Source organism: Syngnathoides biaculeatus, chromosome 10 (assembly GCF_019802595.1).
Source record: "Syngnathoides biaculeatus isolate LvHL_M chromosome 10, ASM1980259v1, whole genome shotgun sequence".
Taxonomy (NCBI): Eukaryota; Metazoa; Chordata; class Actinopteri; order Syngnathiformes; family Syngnathidae; genus Syngnathoides; species Syngnathoides biaculeatus.
Genome location: NC_084649.1, coordinates 26,695,196 through 26,713,987, shown reverse-complemented (window position 1 = coordinate 26,713,987; position 18,792 = coordinate 26,695,196). Strand labels below are relative to the sequence as shown.

At 44.9% G+C, this 18,792-nt stretch overlaps 1 protein-coding gene and 1 pseudogene across 5 annotated transcripts in view; both read left to right on the top strand.

Annotated features, from left to right (window-relative positions):
• The window catches only part of ephb2b (eph receptor B2b), a 147,951-nt gene that overhangs the window by 24,759 nt on the left and 104,400 nt on the right, over positions 1 to 18,792 (top strand). The gene's annotated exons all lie outside the window — the stretch shown is intronic.
• Positions 2,186 to 2,304, top strand: LOC133508208 (5S ribosomal RNA; annotated as a pseudogene).

The window sequence follows — 18,792 nt, the reverse complement described above, 5'->3', positions numbered from 1 at the left end:
GGGAGGCCGGAGCGCAGATTTGAACACCAAGACTCAGAACTCTTGAGTAAACGTGCAAAAACACCTGTGACACCGTGCTCCCTCTGTTGTACTCGGTGATTTTGGTCTTATATTGATTTCATCTAAAACAAACCATTTTCTTTCCACAACGAGGGTGTTTAGTTCACACCGATGGGATTTAGATTTCCTTTCAAAGCCTTTTAAAGCGTTTTGGCTGTCAGCCATCTTCAAACACTCATTACAGACTTTGGTCAATTGCTATCCTCTCGGGGGTTCGTGGTGGCGGGGTGTACTTCTCGTAGTCCTCGCACTAGTTTAGAAAGATTGCCATATCTTCCCGCGTTAAGCGCGAGTGAAGTGGATTGAAGTAAAGTTGCACCTCAACTGCGTGTCACCTCTCGGGCTACCCGATGAATTTAATGCCGCTCAAGCCGGGGATTTATTTGGCGACTTACATCCATCCTGTCCTCACGTTCCCGAGACTTTGTCGCGTATCTCTTGCAGATGAGCCTGCAGAAGCGGAATAAATTGTCACGGACTGTACTCTTTGCATCGCGAAGCCGTTTTATCCTTGTTCTTCTTGCGTGAGTAGACAGAATGTGCATTAAGGTTCTTGCTGTGAAAACAGAGACGGTCGTTACATCAAATTGAAGGGTGCTATTTTAGGTGGTTTCACGCTGACAAGCTGCAGTTCATATTTATCCTACGCCGAACCATATTTGAATACACGCTTGACATTTGCTGCCAAGCCGAACAGATGAAAATGAATATGTATGTATATTTATTCTATGATTGTCCTCCTCCTGCGCCGACAAGATGGGCCGCAAATGCCCGGCGGTATCTTTAGGCTATTATGGCAGGCCGATCCGCGGCTGGTTTTTTAATATGACGACACGCATTGTCAAACGTCTGCGGTGCAGCAATCCAAAGGCTACATCCAGCTCACAAAGGGAGAATTAAAATAAGCAGGGCGTCAAGGAGAGACAGAAGTTCAAACAAATGGTCCTAGAAGAAAGTGACAATTACGCTCGTGTATAAATATCACAAAACGAGCTCAACCCTTGTCCGAAGGTCCTACATTTCCATCCATTTTCTATAGTGCGTGTTGTCATTAAGCTGGAGTCTTTTCCAACCGACTTTGTGCGAGAGAAGTCCCCTGCACCCCGGACCGGTCGCCACCCAATCACAGGGTACCCATACAAGGCAAGCAACCATTAATTCAAACCTACGGACAGGACCGAAGAGTGCCGAGACCTTTTAACGAGCGCGATGTATTGCCAAACGCGTATGGCTAGCCATGGCGTCTCCCGGTCAGCGGCTGAGCAGTACTGGGTTTGTTTCCAGAGCACGAGTGTGACAGTCGCGTGAGGTAGCTACATTTCCTGTCCCTGACCTAATTTGTTCCCCGCGGGAATCTGGTTGGCCTCTGTACCATAACGAATGTTCTGTACGGAGGGAAAAGCTGAGTGCACGCGGTCGCCGAGTTACAACAGAGTTCCTTTTGTAACTCACAATGCCTCACAGTCTATTTCCTCACTTAGCATAGCAAAGAAAAACTAAATATGAAAATGATGGTACCACTGTAAACAGAGGTAAACATTTCTACTAGACACAATCCATTTTTTTTCGGAAAGCATTTCTGCTATAGAGCACAACCTCGAGTTGGATGCTTTCATGAGGTGGTGGGTCGTGGCCAAACATCACAAAGGTTAAATATTTGAACGATAGCTTCTGGAAAGCAGATGCCTTCTCTGCCAATCTAACAAATCAATATCTCCACTCAAGGACAGGTTCTCACCTGGCTTGACCCCCCCCCCCCCCGACCTCTTGTCCTTTACTAGCTGACTCGGCCTTCTTGTCACGGTCTCGGGGGAATGAAAGGTTGGGAAAGGTTAAGGTATGCCAATGACCTGCAGAGGTGGAGGTGGCAGAAAACTGCGGTATCTGCATCAATGAGGCGCAGGCTCATCCCAAGCATCCAGAAAGAAAAGATGTCAGATTTCATTATTTGATAACGAAAGGTTTGGACTCTTGCGAGAAATGTATCTGTTAAAATCGGGGAGATAAATGCTTGGGGACTTCACAATCAAAGGTTATTTCATTTTGTCCTTGATCTTTTACCCATCTGAATGTGCTGTTATTAGTTATCAGTTATTACAAATCATATCCTTAGTCTGGATTCTTTGCTTCCGGCCACTCTACCCTGAGAACGGCCGATCTCGTAAGGCCTGGGAAGCTAAGCGGGTTTGGCCCTGGTTAGTACTTGGGTGGGAGACCGCCTGGGAGTACCAGGCGCCGTAAGCTTCTCTCCCCGGCTAGATGCAGAAGGGTTGCGTCAGGAAGGTGCATCCGGTGTAAAACTGTGCCAAACAAATGTGCGTTCATCCAAGATGGCGACCCCTAACCGGACAAGCCGAAAGTCTGGATTCTTTCACTTGGGATGTGGAACACAAGGGATCAAAATGTGGACTTAGTTTTCGAGTACCTCGTTTACGTCCTGGTTTGCATGCCTGATGAACAGTTCTGACATTCAAGATTCGTAATCTGAGCTCCGGTCTTCCTGTGTGGACTTTCTGTTTCTCCAAAAGCACGCCTCCTTGGTTCACTGAAGACTCCCAATTTTTTTTTTTTTTTTGTTTTTTCTTTCTACTCGCGACCTGCTTTTGAGTGGTGCCCCCTGCGCACCCTCACAGCAAAAATCAACTCGACGCGTTCATGTTTGGTGAACTGACGACTCCGTTGTCGATAAGGGTGAATGCGAGTGCCAAGTGTCAACCGCGATGGGCTCCGGGGTCAATTGCGGCCTGGCAACAGTTGCGTGGCTACTTTAACCTCAGACATGGAATTGAGACGTGAACTCAATTTTGATCAAATTTTCCATTTTAGGTTGCTAGTCAGTCACAGGGAGCAAACAAAACAACAACAAAAAAATCAATCCCATTGACATTCACACTGGGTAGGAATTGAACTCAATTCTGGCCAGTGAACCACTACACAGTCACCATTTTGGTGCTATTTATGTCACAATATCTTTATTCCTGCGGTTGAAGTGCAATACATGATATTTTGGGCGAATCAATTTTCCATTTCTTCCATTGTCGTCAGTCATGGGATTTACCTAGCATCCCCTGCTGTTCATAGCTAATGTTCATTCTGACCGAACAGGATTTGAATTTGGTGGTTAAAAATCAAACGTGCCCAACTGGCCACTTGCCACGTGTTTGCGGTTGGAAAATTTCGCTGAAATTGTCACGTAAGTAAGCGAAATTGCGTGTTAGCTGTGTCAGAGGGAGCGGGGTTCGAGTTGCTGTCGACGGACTGCTGGCGGGCTCATTTGCCTAATCTTGGGAACGAGAGTGGAAGCGGCGTATGATGAGGACCCAGGCTCGTCTGGGCCCGGTTGATGCGGGCCCAACTGGGCTGCGGAGCAGGCACGACGGCACTAATCAAACAAAGGCAGAACCGAGACGTTTATAAAGTGTGTGTGTGTGTGTGTGTGGACGAAGCCGGTTGAATAGCCAACGATCACATTTTGACTGCTTCTGTGCTTGAGGGGGTTGGGGGGAGACCAGGAAACATTGAGTGAATGAACAGAAGCGAGGGATGTTTTCAAGGTTTCTGGATATTCCTCTTGAAATAGTTTTATTTTTCGTGGTCCCATCTGGAGCAGCACATCTTTGGGACGTGCTTAAGGTTAGTGAAGGCACCATAAAACCTTTCTAAACTCGACATGGGATTGTCATACGGAACATTTTAAAGACACTGTCCTAGCTTGAACTGCGCCCCCCCCCCCGTGCGAGGACCCCCCCCCCCCCCCCCAACTCACTCCACCACCGACACGTCTGCTCCCAGACAAGCACGAAAACACACCGGAGGCTAGCTTAAAACTTTTTTTTTTTTTTTTTAAAACATATTGAACAATAAAGAAGAACTTATTGGCAGAAAAGAATAATGAGAATTGCGTCAACAAAGTAAAAAGATGCAACACTTGCATTGCACAAATTAAAAACGCTACAGGGAAACTTCAGTCATTTTTGTTTGCGTTCTTTTCCATCCAGCAATTTATTTTATGATAATTAGTTACCTAATTTTAAAAGTTTTTTTTCATTGACACAAAATTGTCTGAACATTATGATAATAATAATATACAAGATTACATCATACTGTCGTGTCCAGAAAATTTTCCGAGCAGCACTTTGTCAATAGTGTTGGAATAAGTAATATGTATAATATAATAATAATAATAATAATAAGTAATCTTGATATTGGTGATGTTAGTTGTTGTTTTCCCGTCGGAGTATTAAGTATATGACTTACTAATGTCTTTGCGCGATTACTTTGTAGCGTCAGTCAGGGGAGTTGAATTTTGAATGACGACCGCGCAGTTCCTTTTAACCGGACTGAAGCTCCAGTCAATTCATGACAAAGATTCCCTGAAAAGAATTGTTCATCTAGTCAAGCCCGGCTTCTTCCTGCTGGTCGTTATCCTGCCCTGAGGTACAAATTCACTTAGCGAGGGATTGGGCGTCAATTCTGCAGAGGGCGAGTCCGCGATGGGGGCACAAATCCCCCCCTACTTAGGCCGATGGTTAATGTTACACACTCGAAAACAGACAGTATGTCCGTAGATAATGCGCATGCCGGAAACTGCCACTGTTCACCGTGACGGCCGGGGGAAACGGCTGTTTGAATACAAACAATTCAAATCCGTAGTCGTATTCACGCCATGTCGTTAGCGTGATTTTAGTTACCGTTGCGTGCGACATCTATTTTGTCATCCGCTTGGTAAAATCATACCGAGTGTCACAGTAAGGTCCATTTCTGTTTTTTTGGGCTATCTACGGTTATTGTTTCGTGGTGGCATCCCCAAAAAAGCCAAAGAAATCGAACGCCACACTCAAGACGACGTGTCACACGTCACACACTTTATGAACGGCACATTTCATCCTTCATAATGTCTCGGCAAACAGTTTCCGCTTTATTGTTAACTTCAGACGAAACAATGTGCACATTCATTGAACATAATGAGTCGAAAATCAGTTTAGGTAGCGGCGGTTATGTGCGAGACTCGGATATACCATAACACGCATAACTCGCCCCGGGTGAACATCTCCTTAAGGAGGTTTATCTAGCTGTATTCATATGCTAATTGCAGTATTATTATCTTACTATGTCATTATAGCAATGCTTCTCCAAAGCAGAGGCTTTTCACACTAAATGTTGGGCTTTTGCCACGGCGCCGACGCTGTTTTGTCTGATTTAAATCATGCCAGAAATATTCATCATTTAAATCCAGCCTCAATTAAAATGACACCAAGAAGACCTGCTTTCCAAATGATGTGCATGATTTAAATCAAATTCAGTCTGATACACCCAGCGATACATTTCTCTCTGGAACACAAAACACATCAGCAATCATCTATGTATTGCTCGTATTATAACTTTTACTCTTACCCGTATAATTGACACGATGACTGAATAGAATCTAGGTTAAGATCAATAGATTTGCAAATCATTCACCCATTTTCTGAGCCGCTTATCCTCACAATTGGGAGGATGGCGGGGTACGCAGTGAACTGGTTGCCAGCCAATGGCAAGGGCACATAGAGACAAACAGCCACACTCACAATCGCACCTTGGGGCAATTTAGAGTCCCCGGTGAATGTTGCATCTTTTTGGGGATGTGGGAGGAAACTGGCGCGCCCGGAGAAAACCCACGCAGGCAAGGGGAGAACATGCAAACTCCACACAGGCGGGGCCGGGAATTGAACCCCCGTCCTCAGAACTGTGAGGCCAGCGGTTGCTCCACTGTGCCGCCTCCAAGCGTTATTCATTTGCAATTTTTTGGGGATGCATCAGTACATTTAATTAAAAAGAAAATTAATCATAATTATTTTCAATAAAGTAAAAACAAATATTTAAATAAAGTGAAAAATATTGACATTTAAAAAAATGTCAATTGGATATATAGATTTTTTTAAATCATGAATTCCTTATTTTTCTTTGTATTTATCAAGCGTGGCGCTGTTTTGCGTCAGCGGGCCTCGTCGTCGTCGTCATGCTGAGCACGTGCACATCTGTTGCCGTTTAATTTCAAAGCAAAACACCACTTAGGCTTATCCGAAGCGGCATTTGGAGGCGCGCGCGTGGCTCGTGTCGTTTACACCCGTGATCGCCGTCAGCCCGATCGGGCGAAGATACGCACATTATCCGCCGTAATCTGCCGGTAAATTAATTAGCATTCTAATTAACCGCAAATCATCCCCCCCCCCTCCCCCACCCGCGTCCCCTCAGGAGTTGACCACGTTGGCATATTATTCAATGATCCGCTATCCTGATATGATTTCAAAAACGGTGACAGAGTCGTTGCTAGGGGAAAGTCTACAAAGCGTCCGCAATCAAAGCCGACTGCGTAACCTTGACGAGGGAAAAAAGGCGATCGGATATTCACTTCCACGCTCCTTTGCATAAAGTCTGCCGAAGGCGTCCCGCAGTCAAGGTCGGCGTACGTTTCAAAGCGGCCAACGTTACTTTTTGTGCCAACGGAACCCCCCCCCCCCCTCCCTCCATAAATAACAGTGAATGCATTTCTGACTCGGCTAGTAATTAATTCTGAACGGAGGAAACGAAAACCTTGCTTAAACACGACATTGGCGAATAGAGATGCGTTCAAATTCAATTCAAACTGTGTCCTTCAAAATAAATTAAAAAAAAAAAAAGTTTCTAAAGCTTTTTGACAACTGCGAGAAAGAATTTTGTGACAATATTAGGTAGGCTAAAAAAATTGTTTGGGTATGTGCATATTTTTTTCAGGTTGTTATTCAGTTCAATTCCGTTTCAGTTCTTGAAAAATATATAATGGCATTAAAAACGAGATGCAAAAAAAAAACCCCATTAAAAATATGCAGATTTGTAGCAATGATAAATGATCAATAAAAAGATTGTCCAGCCGTCCAATTTCCTGTAGCGCTTATCCCCAGCAAGCTTATCTCAGCTGGCTGAAAGATTTTTGAATAAATGAAACCGTGGAGGTGAAATATTTAATTACAAAATAATTAAAAAAAAAAAAAAAAGTGTGCGCTCATCTTTAACATCCATCCATTTTCTGAGCCGCATATCCTCACGAGGATCGCGGGAGGGTCTGAAGCTAATCTTAGCTATCTTGGGTCAAGTGGCTGGGCCACACCCAGAACTGGTCGCCAGCCAATCACAGGCCACACAGACACAGGCAACAGTCGCACTCACAATCACACCGACGCGACAATTTAGTGTCCAATTAATGCTGCGTGATTGAGGGATGCGGGAGGAAACCGGAGTACCCGGAGAAAACCCACGCAGGCAAGGGTTGAACATGCAAACTCCGCACAGGCGGGGCCGGGATTGAACCCAGGTCCTCAGAACTGCGAGGCCAACGCTTTACCAGCGGAACCACCGTGCCAGCCGATAAACAACATACAGTGTGTGCTCATATTTAACATCGGTCCATCCATTTTCTGAGCCGCATATCCTCACGAAGATGGCTGGAGCCAATCCCAGCTATCTTTGGTCAAGAGGCTGGGTTACATCCTCAACTGGTCGCCAGCCAATCGCAGGGCAGAAGGAGACAGACACGAGTCGCGCTCCCAATCACACCGACAGGGCAAACTAGGTTGTCCAATTAATGTCGTGTGTTTTTGGGGACGTGGGAGGAAACCGGTGTGACTGTCTGAGCACTCCCCGTGCTGAAAAGTCCCCATGCGATTAATGCGCATGCGCGTACAATTTTTGGAATTTGTCTACTTTTTTTCCATCCGTGCTAGTCCGAAACTTCCCCATCCGTGCTTCTTCCGCGTGTTTATTTTCGCTCCGCTTCTGCGTATTCATTTTCGCTCCGCGTGGATTTCGCGACGGACGTCTGACAAAGCCGAAGACGGCGAATGAAAGAATACGGAAACAAATGCGAACGTATTAGTTGTTATTTATCAACTGGAAAGCACGTTCCAGCATTGAACAAGAATCAACATTGTTGATTGTTCAGATTGTTCGGGTGACACGACACTTACTATAACTATCCCAAATATGCCTTAATGACTGACTGAGCCCGAACAATCCTCTGTTGATTCACCTGGGGAAAACCCACACAGGCACGGGGGAGAACATGCAAACTCCACAAAGGTGGGGCTGGGTTTTGAACCACGGCCCTCGTTGCAGCGAGGCCAACGTTTTACAGTTGCACGACCATGTTTTTATCCACGTTTGTTTTTTTAAGTTAATGACTGACCACGACGTGGTCCGACTCTCGTACAAGTTCGGGTTACGTCACCGCTGCGGGTCGTAAAGCCGAGAACGGCCCGCCCGCTGCCTCGTTGGCATGAAGACGGCGGGTCACGGATCTGTTGTCGTTGTTCAAGGCATTCAAATGAATGTTAACGCGCGCCGAGCTGACACCCGAGCTGGGCGAGGTTAAAATGCATACGGCGCCGTCGTCTGGAAACGGCCACCTTGAGCCTGCTATTTACACACAGACGCAGGCGCAAGGTCACAGCGGCGGACTGACAAAATGTGCAAAATGTATGCGGGCACACACGCCAGCAGAGAGAATACACGTCAAAATTAATGCAGACACGCATTCAGTCCCAGAGATTAGCTGCGGCCGTTCGCCGTCAAGGGAACGCGGCCATGACGTCCTCAACACGACGAGGCTCTATTAAATGCTAAATCCCTCGAGAGGTGCGGCTTACGTGCCACGGTGCGTTTTGTAATGTATGTGATGTCCAAAGAAAATATTCCCCTCGATAAAGAAAATCACAAAAATGTGAGCAGCGGATGCGTCTGCTTAACAAAGACGACCCAACTGAGGGGCGGCGGCGCTGAGCTGCCTACGAGGCTCTCGCTTCGTCCGGCGCGAAGAAACGGCGTGTCCTGACAGTTTGGCAGAAAAGAGACACGGAAATCATCGACGCTTGTGGACCCGGGCTGAGAAATAGAATTTTGAAAAGGTTTGCTTTGGACGTCACACTTCTCCTCTCTCTGACAAAACAGTCGCTACTTCCAGGTGGAAGCTTTCTGCAGTACTTCATCATTCGAGCTCCCGATCCGGTGGAAAGGACGGCCCAGTGTGCATTCTCACTTGCTTTTTCTCGGTGAATCTGAAATGATCATCACAATGTGATACCGTGCTCGTGAGACGGTATTAAGCGTCAGAATTCGGCGTCGCTCGATACCCGCTTCTGATTGGAGTTCATTTGGGCCAACGGGTTGTTGTCACATGACGGACGGCGGCCATTTGCAATCCCTGAGTTCAGTTACTGATACATACGCAAGGTGGACAACATTCTGGATTTATTGACGACGTCAAGCCCAGACTGACTAGTAGGCTACGTGGCACGCACACATCACGGGACTCAGGACTGCGTCACAAAGGCGCAGTATCGTGCCCTTGATCTTGTAGTCTATGCGACAGAAATCACGAAGGAGGAGCGCTTACCTGAATGCTAACACGGAAATTGAAAGCCAGTGGAATATTATTTTTTTAATCTCGAGGCAAACTCCATTTTTCTCCATTTTTTTTTTCTGTATATTATTTCACCACAAGCGAAGCGAAATGTTTATTATTTGTTTAAAATTTGATGACAGTGGGAGAAAGACAAAAGAATAAACAAAGCCACTATTTTAACAAAATTCTAGCAAAAAAAGGAACTTAACTGGCCTTTTGAAAAGAGGATCGATTTAAGCTTGTTAGCTCGACGACACGATCAGTGCGAGGGAGTTTGAAGCCGGGGAGCGCGATAGCGGCGTCGGGAACTCGTCCACGAAGCAAAGTCTCCGTGAAGCGCGGAGCCGCAGGTCGTCCCAAGTCTTTCGTCGGAAGCGTTAGACGATGTACCCGCTTACGCAGCCGGATTTGCGTTACCCGATCGCGAGACTTCGAAGAGTGCGCCGACTAGGAACTCTGGAAAAAAGCTTTCTCTGATGGTTAGCGAGTCCTCTCTTGTGTTCTTGCGTTCCGAGATGCCCTGAAACACAAAAGCACAAACGGTAACGGAGAGCAGTCCAGAGTCTATAACACTTTTAGAGAGGTTGGTGTATGGATAATTCCGCAAAAAATGTGACGTCAGTGAAAACGACGCATTGCCTCGTAGCATTTTGTCAGAGGACAAGCCCTGGGGTTTGCCCAGAGTGACTGCTTTCAACCCAAAATGGGAGACTTTCTATTCAATTTCAGACTTTTTCATACTGTTATGAAAGGCGCCGTCCATCACATTTTCGGTTGATCAGTGAAGCGGGTGTCTGGGGTTTCTGGGATTTCTGGGGCTCATCGTTTTCCGGTGAGTTTGAAGTGTTGAGTTGAGGACACCTAAAATGAAAAGTCAATTGTAACTCGCGATCTAGTCACCGCTCCTACTTTGGTGATGAAAAAGCAAGGCACGCAAAGTTCCTGGTTTTCAAATTGTTCGACCTCATTGAGTGGTTCCGCTGGAGGGGTTCCATTCTTCTGGTTTAATTTTATTGATTTTATTGATTTATTTATTTATTTTTTTTTTTTGCTTCAACATAGCGCGTTCTCTCTAAAAATTACAGAGTAAAGCTGGGCCACGAAGTGTTGCGCAACGTTTCAAGCCGAGCAGTGGTGCAACAAGGGGTCTGATGTTGAGCTTCCACAGCGGTTCCAACCAGATCCTCGCAGATGCGGTTAATTGCGTTCTGTCGGGGACGGTCGGCAAATGAGTCCGCTGGTAACCTTCATGCATTAATCACAGTAGATTACGCCGAGGAAGGTGCGGTGGCGCACAGGCCCAATTAACCTTTTAGCCTTCGTCTGAACGCGACGGATTGGCCCGCTTTCCAGACGAGCTTTCGCTCTACTCTACTGGGGCCCCCGCAGAAGACGCGTCCGGTACGCAATGTTCCAACCCCCCCGCTACATCCTATAAGTGCCACCCCTCCACATCCAGACACTGTCCTCATCAGGGCCGGTCGCCCACCCCAGGGAATCCTGGACCTATCTGGAAATCAAGGAAAGCGTTGTGTTTGCGTCTTGCGGTTTTTCTCACAGCTGTTGGGAGGGTTTACTTCCAAAGGAGTCCTACGACAACCCCCCCACCCGCTGCTATTTATTTAGTTTAATTTAGCTGATGGTTGACGCTGACCTTGTGATAACCACCAGCTCAAGCCGTCAAGGCCCCCCCAAGAAATCAGCCCGAAGCCTTCAGGGATTTAAGCGCCTATCGGGACTTATCCGTGCAATCTGAAGCTAGTGAGGCTGGGAAGCACCAAACTCGTTCTGTCACTGCTTTGGCACAGAGAGTACAGCTTAAAGCAAATTTCTTAGTAATATTTTGTGGCTCGCAAAATGAAGCGAAAACCACAAAGTACACGTTGGTCTTGTTTTTCTGTTGTCATCCTGGTCTGAGATTTGGCCCGAAGCCGTGACTTTGAACTCCTCCGTTTTGACTCGGAAAATCTTTGATCATTCTTGACGGAAAATGGAGAGAGAGAGAGAGAGGCCCGTCGTGAAGCGCATCTCAGGCAGATCCTGATTAAAATCACGAATAAATTAAAGCCGTTACGAAGCCTTCGTCCTGGAAAATCCACGCCAACTTTTTGTGGTGTCATTTTGAGACTCGTGGAGCCTCACAAACTCTCTTCTACTAGCCCTTCTGTATCCAGACTGCCAATGAATGGCAATTATGGCTAATCAAACTATAGCCCCCCCCCCCCCCCCATAAAACCAGGATCCAATCTATTGGTATGTTCCTTTTGTGCTGGAAGCATTTTTTTTTTTTTTTTTGACCGTGCTGCTGAATTACACTTGGGAAACTAGTGCAGCAGATCGGTGGTTTGCCAAACATAAATTCCGCCCCCCCCTCCCCCCCGTCAACATTTTAGCCAAATGTTTAAATATGTGCCGATAAGAAGCTAACGGCGATCACGTTGTTAGCTGCTTTTAGTCTGCGCCAACACTGTCGCTCGGCTTTGACACGATGACTTCCCTTTAGAACGATTAGGGTTTGATGGTCGATGGCAAATGTCGTCTTCCTCAAACTGATCCCACACAGTTGTCCAAAATGTCTCGCCAAAATGACAAATTATGATTCATTAGCTGATACAAGGGCCTATGTCAATACTTGTTCCGCTCTTCATCCCGCGAGCCTTGAGAATGTGAGAGCGGAATAAGGGCGCATAGACGTAGAAACGAGAGGCAAATACCGCGGGCTGCCGCTTTAGTCGGTTCCCAGACCGAAGCTGGCACAGCGCTGCCTCTGTTCCCTTGCGGTCGGTCCGGTTAGCGCGGGACTCGACTCTGACGGTGACGTTTCCGGGGCTGTTCCCTGAGCAAACAGTGAAGCTGCGCTTGTGGCACAAACGCGTTGGCCTGGTGCTCCTCGCTGAACGACGTCTATGTGAGAAGCAGTTGTCGGATGACCCGACGAGTCACGGAGAAAACGGGGACAAGGCAACCCCTCCCTACAACAAGTGAGCCGTTAAAAAAACAGTACCAACACGCACACCAGTCACCGTTTATAATGCCTCGAATTAGCCCCGAATACATTTCGGATGTTCCAGTTGGCACATTAATGGTGCTTAAAGTTTTGAAATGATGTCATTTTTTTACATCACAAAAACATTGCATTCAAACAAGGGTGTGTAGACCTTTTTACATCGACTGTAGAAGTAAAGCTACGTTGTCATTTTTCCAGCTAGCCATAGCTTCCCTCCCGGTGAACTAATTAGCAAAAAAAACGGTTGTTCATGGCCTCTCCTTCACATTCCTCAATCACTGCAAATCTCAACTGCTGTTGACTTTTCCACTCTCACGTTACAATTTTTTTTTTTTTTTGAAAACGGTAACGAGCCTCTTTGAACAAAGCGAGGAAAACAGATTTTCCTTTCAAAAGTAGGAACTCAAAGTAAAGCATGGCGGGGAAAAAGAAACAAGTACAGCCACCTGAAAAGTCGACTACACAACTGCTGCTTTTGTGCACGCATGCAAATCCATTTTGCGTCGATGCCTTTGTGTTTGCACGCTTATTACACACAGCCGACCTGGCGCTCCGACACATGCGTGGCCACCCACGCGCGCGCACAACAGGCTCGACCGACGGTAAAACACGACCTTAGCTGCGCTAATGCCTAAAAGAACACGACCTCTCGTCATCCACACCGGGACCTTTTCCTCCCTCGGGGGTGCGGAGGGTGACGGCGGGGGGATGGGGGGGTGCGCTATTCAAGGTTCAAACAAGATTTTAGCCCCCTAAAAAAAGGGCCTCACACAGACACACTCACGACAATGTCCCCCCCCCCCCCCCCCCACCCGTTTTTAAAAAATGTTCCTCAGTGCAGTTCCCTGTTTGAAGCTTATGGAAAATAAAACTCAATTTATGACAATGGATCCCATTTTTCTAGGATTCATCACATATTTTTACCTTTTACTGCAAAACATAAAAGTAAAATAATTTAATGTAATTATTTTACTATTTTTATATGCTGCCAACAAAATAACTACCAAATTTCATACACAAATGATTTGAGTTTCATTTTTTGCAATATTGGGGCTTGGTATGTTTTGCAGATTTTTCTTTTTTTTTTTTTTTAAAAACAACATTTTTCAAATTGCCAAATATACCAAGCCCCAATATCGCAAAAAATGAAACTCAAATCATTTGTATATGAAATTTGGTGGTTATTTTGTTTGCAGCATATGAAAATAACAAAATAATTACATTAAAATTAATATACAAGTGTTGTACAGAACAAGTTTGTTGGGAAAAAATATTTTTTTTGTCAGGAAGCACATTTGAAAATAATTGCAGTTTTTGCTACTTAACCTCTCTATTCTTTTTCATAACATTATTTAATACATATACAAATAAAATGTGTAGAACATCAAGGATCAATTTTTTTTTTTAGCAAAATACTGTAAAGATTTTAATCACATCGAATATTTTTGATTTCATATTTACATTTTCAATGTTACAACATTTCTGGTCGAACTGTTTGGTTATTTTAACGATAAAAGTAAACAACAAAAATAACAATGCAAATATATTTAATACAATAAAACAGTTATTGGTCGCTGATTCTATTATTATATATATATTACTTCATTTCCAATAACATTTTCTTTTTTTTATGAATAAAATGCTGAGTGCTTTTTAATCAATACTTTATTTTTAATTAAACTTCTGTGCTGCAGACATAAAAGACATCAAAGTCGGCGCCTTAAAGAATTTTTTTCTTTGGCGAGCAGGAAGTTTACGCTGAAAATTGTTTCAAAGAATAAAAACAAGAAAAAAAGGTGCAGATTTTTAATGAGTAGGTTTTTGGACTCCAGAGCCGTGCAGGCCCCCCCCCCCCCCCCCCTCCCAGCCTCTCCCCCAAACACTCTTGTTGCTGCTCAACTGGAATTCCTCACGGATCACTGCCCGCGCCCTCTTTATTCCCCTTCTGTGCCTCCTCCGACACCTGGCCGCTGCCCCCCCCCCCCACGCCAACTTAACCCCCCTCCCCCCGCAACAGCCCCTCATTAATCGGGCCTGATATTGATGGGAGCTGAATGCTGGCAAATGACCGCCTCGGAAGGTTCTTTGGCGCACACGATGGCACAGTCGCACGTAAACACGCACACAGTGGCCTGATTAGCATGGCGGCCATTCAGCACGCCTGTGAATCGGCCCCTCTGTGCTTCAGCTGTCTTTAGCCGTCACCGTCTTCCTTATTATTTTCTCATCTATCTTTTCACTCGTGGAGCCCGCCGGAGTTCTTTACGGGTCTCTCTCCTTCACGGTACGTCTCATACAATCTGCAGATGGTTCGAGGGTGTACGGAGGTGTCGTCAGAGGATGTAAATCAATGTTAAGTCGGACGCGGCGTTCGCAAGCGGTTTCAGATGCGGCGTTTCCATTTTCTATTTCCATTTGGTACGGAACTATTTCCATCCATTTTATATTCCTTTTGTCCTCACTGGGGTCAGTGATGACCTGAAGCCTATCCCTAGCTGAACTATGCTGAGAGAACCAGAGTAGAACTTGGAATGGTCGCCAAACACATTTTGTGTTTTTTAAAACAACCACTGAGCTTTTCAGTCCTCCGGTTTAATGCTAACGCTGAATAGCGTCTATTTTGCCGTGCTGTAACCCTAGGTAATGCTGTAACGTAGGTAATGTGAGCGGCGAAAATGGCGCCACACCTGAAAATTCGTAATTGTCGATAAAATCTTATCACATTATCAAGCTAGAGTACATATAACATGATCTATTGGATACATTGTTACTCCAAACCACCGGAATTTTCCTTTAAGGGTTAAAGCATGGCAAAATAGTTGTGTTTTTTAGCATTAGCATTAAACCGGAGGACTGAAAACCTATGTGGTTGTTTAAAAAAAAAAAAAAACACTGTGTGTGGCTATTACGTCACATTATCAAGATAGAGTACATATTACATGGACTATTGGATACATTGTTACTCCAAAACACCGGAATTTTCCTTTAAAGCAATGAGTTTCAGTTGTGAACGTGGTCCCCGAACAAATAACTCGTGTGTTAGGGCGACACTGTACACAAAGATATTGCTAGCTACAGGCTAAGGTGCGCTTTATTTGTCTACAAAGTAGACGTGTAGCTTGAGCGTTCTGGAGTCAGACTTCTTTTCCCTTCAGAATTCCCCAGAATGGAAAAATTCAAGCCCAGCAGGTCCTCAGTTTTCATCGAAGTTCCTTGCATCACTCAACAAAGTTCATTCGTAACCTCGAAACATTGTATGTCGGTACTGTCGGGAACCAACACCAGATGAACTCACTATTTTGTTTCACGACAGGTCATCGTCTCCGATTAACTCCCTTCCTTCATGTTGCCCCTCGACCTCCGAGGTTATCTCATCTTAACACGGCGCAATGAAGTCTTTCCTCACGATACCGCGGCAGCGGGCTCACCTGTTACCACAGCAACGGTGGGTCACAATGGCCCCGTCACTGCGCCATGGAAAGCAAAATGTCAACACCGACCCCATCCGAGGCCTTAACCCTTCTCAACCCACAGTGATCCGTCTTTGACGCGTGTCACGAGCAAACGCGCTGATCGGACGCCGACCCAAAAGCCCAACAGACGTGCGAAACGCTGAGGGGAGGAAACAAAGTGCCACGGCGGGTTAAGCGGCGCTAATGACCTGAAGGCAAACAGTGAAACTTTGCATTCCATGGAGGACGCTTGTTTGTTAAGCTCGCAAGTTAGCTTGTTTCAGCTTCTCGGGCCCAACGGAAGGTCAGAATGTCCTTTCCGTTATGCGGTTATCTTCATTTTTTCCCCCTCTCCTTTAATTTCCCATCAGGGGTTAATGGAAGTCTATTTAATAACCCTTGGCTGGATTTACTCTCGTCCAGATAAGCATCGTGACGTAAAGAGGGGAAAAAAATATATATATATTTTCCGAATGTAGATAAAATCCCATTCCAGCATGACCCGCATACTAAATCAAAACGACACTGAAAGCACACACACCATTAAATCAGGCGGAAATATGCTACATTAGAGATGCGCACGCCATCAAATAAGGAAAAACTGTTGGGTGTCGCTGAGAACTAGCTCAGGCCGAGACAAGGGAGAAAAGAAGGAAGCGGCAAAAGGATGAGCGGCTTCAAAAATGACGATAAATCGACTTCAAAAGTTGGATACGCGCACCAGAATTTCGCCGGGTTATTTTCCGGGTTTTGTGCCTCGGATGCATTTTTTGGTTCACCAGTCACGCACATTTGAAAAATGTACGGGTGTGGTCCGTCATGCTCGCAGATATAAAGTTGCGGGTGTGATTAGCGATTGGACTCTCAAGACCTAAAAATAAATTAACTGGATTAATTCAACTTAAAAATAAACAAGTTCATGTCCACGATAGACAACAAAAATTTCAAACACTGAAATGATCATTTCCAATTTCAGATGGTATTCGTAGAACGTGAATTAAAACAGTATTTAAAAATTTTCAACAATAAAAATTCTTGATCTGACAAACTTTATCTGAAGAAAAGTTCAATGTACCGGCTTGTCAAGGAATAAACACGAACGGTCTATACTCACAATGTTTTGATAAAAATGTAAAGTTTCGTTTACATAATCGGCGTAAGTGGCAACAAGCTAGCGATACGTTGTAACAAAAATTCCTGTCGGCAATCGTGATGTATTGTTATAATCTGGCGTAATTTACGGCGCTATCTATTGTCAGTTCATTGATGATAGCTAGCAGTAGATGATTTATATTTTCCTAACGCGTGTAGAGGGGAAAAGTTTTCAACTTCAAGAAAACGCGTACCACGGGGAAAATGACCATTCACATTTCGATATATATGAACAGACTCACGTAAGAATTTAGATCAAGTCAATCTCGTACTTAATATAGTTGGATACTGAAATATTACCTGTGTTATATCCCAGAAATGTTTTCAGTGTAACTGAATTTCCTTTAACGAGGCTCATTGATGCTGATGACTTTCGACGTACGTGAAGCAGCTCCGAACATGCTCAGTACGGTGAACTTGCATTTCCTGTTTCCGGGCGAATACCGATTGTTTAGGAGCAGGCTTGGTTTGTTAACAAAGTTCATGAAATAAACACGGAAATGAATGTCGAGACTACACAAAATACGCGACATCTTTCAATATTTTTTGAACTCGTAACAAATTTTTACGTGTGTGATTTTTCGTGCTGGACTGTGTAGATTTGATGAGCGCGATGGCGTTTGGGGATTATTCCGCGGTACTAGATGGATGGCTTGAATCTGAAATCAAAAACTGTCGCATGCGATTACTCGAGTAGACAAGTACGATTGTTCAAGTAATAGGGAGGGGATTTAATAATAACATTCGTCAAAAAATTAAATCCATTCAACAAGAAACTTTGAGTTGATACATTTTATTTGCGTACATTGATGGGGTGGGCCACATCTGTTGTGACACGTGACGATGCTGTCGTTTTTGTAAACAACAACAAAAACAACATTTTAATGTTTTCATACACAAGCGTTGTCTCTTTCCCAACGACAAGTCGTAAACTTTGCTGCTATGAGGTTAAAAAAACAATGACTGGCTTCTCGTCGCTGGGATCATCGTACGCAAGTTAAATGCGCAAACAAATTATCACTGTCTTCTTAAAATATTGATGAGTCAGCCTATAAAAGTGTCGCTCTTTTGTTCAACCAGGAGCGGATTTATTATCTTCGTTCAAAAAGGCTGCATGAAATTCATTATTGGGTTGTTGTTGGTGTTCTTGCGGTTTGAATAATTGAGTGGTTGCCGCTTCAAAGAAAATAGCTGACGATTACTTTTTACACTGCGCTTAAAAAAACAAAAATAAAATACACGTGGCTTAATTTCAGCAGAAATGATACGCCAGTTGAAGAGGACAGTTGGACTTGGATCAAAATTGAAACAAGTGAAATCCACTTCTGCAAAAACTGCCTGGTAAAAAAAAAAAAAAAATGAATCGGCAGACAAAGAAGACCAAACGTATTTTGCCTGGACTATACATATTTAATATTGCTTACATTGAAATGTTGTTGAAGTAACTTTGGCACAAGTGAACTCGCCTGCAACTGTTCCTGCAGATCAGTTTTGTCTTGACTGGGCCGAGCTTATTCTTAGCAGGCCCCTGTGGAACCATTAACCCCCCACCCCACCGTATGGGAGGGGGGCAACGAACGGTACCTTAAGAGCCTGTCAGAGTAGGCGCAATCGGTTATCATCGGGATGGTGATCATGGGGGGGGGGGCTTTAAGGGTGCCTGTACTGTAAATGATATTTGGGTTTCTCCAAAGCCTCGTGGAGAC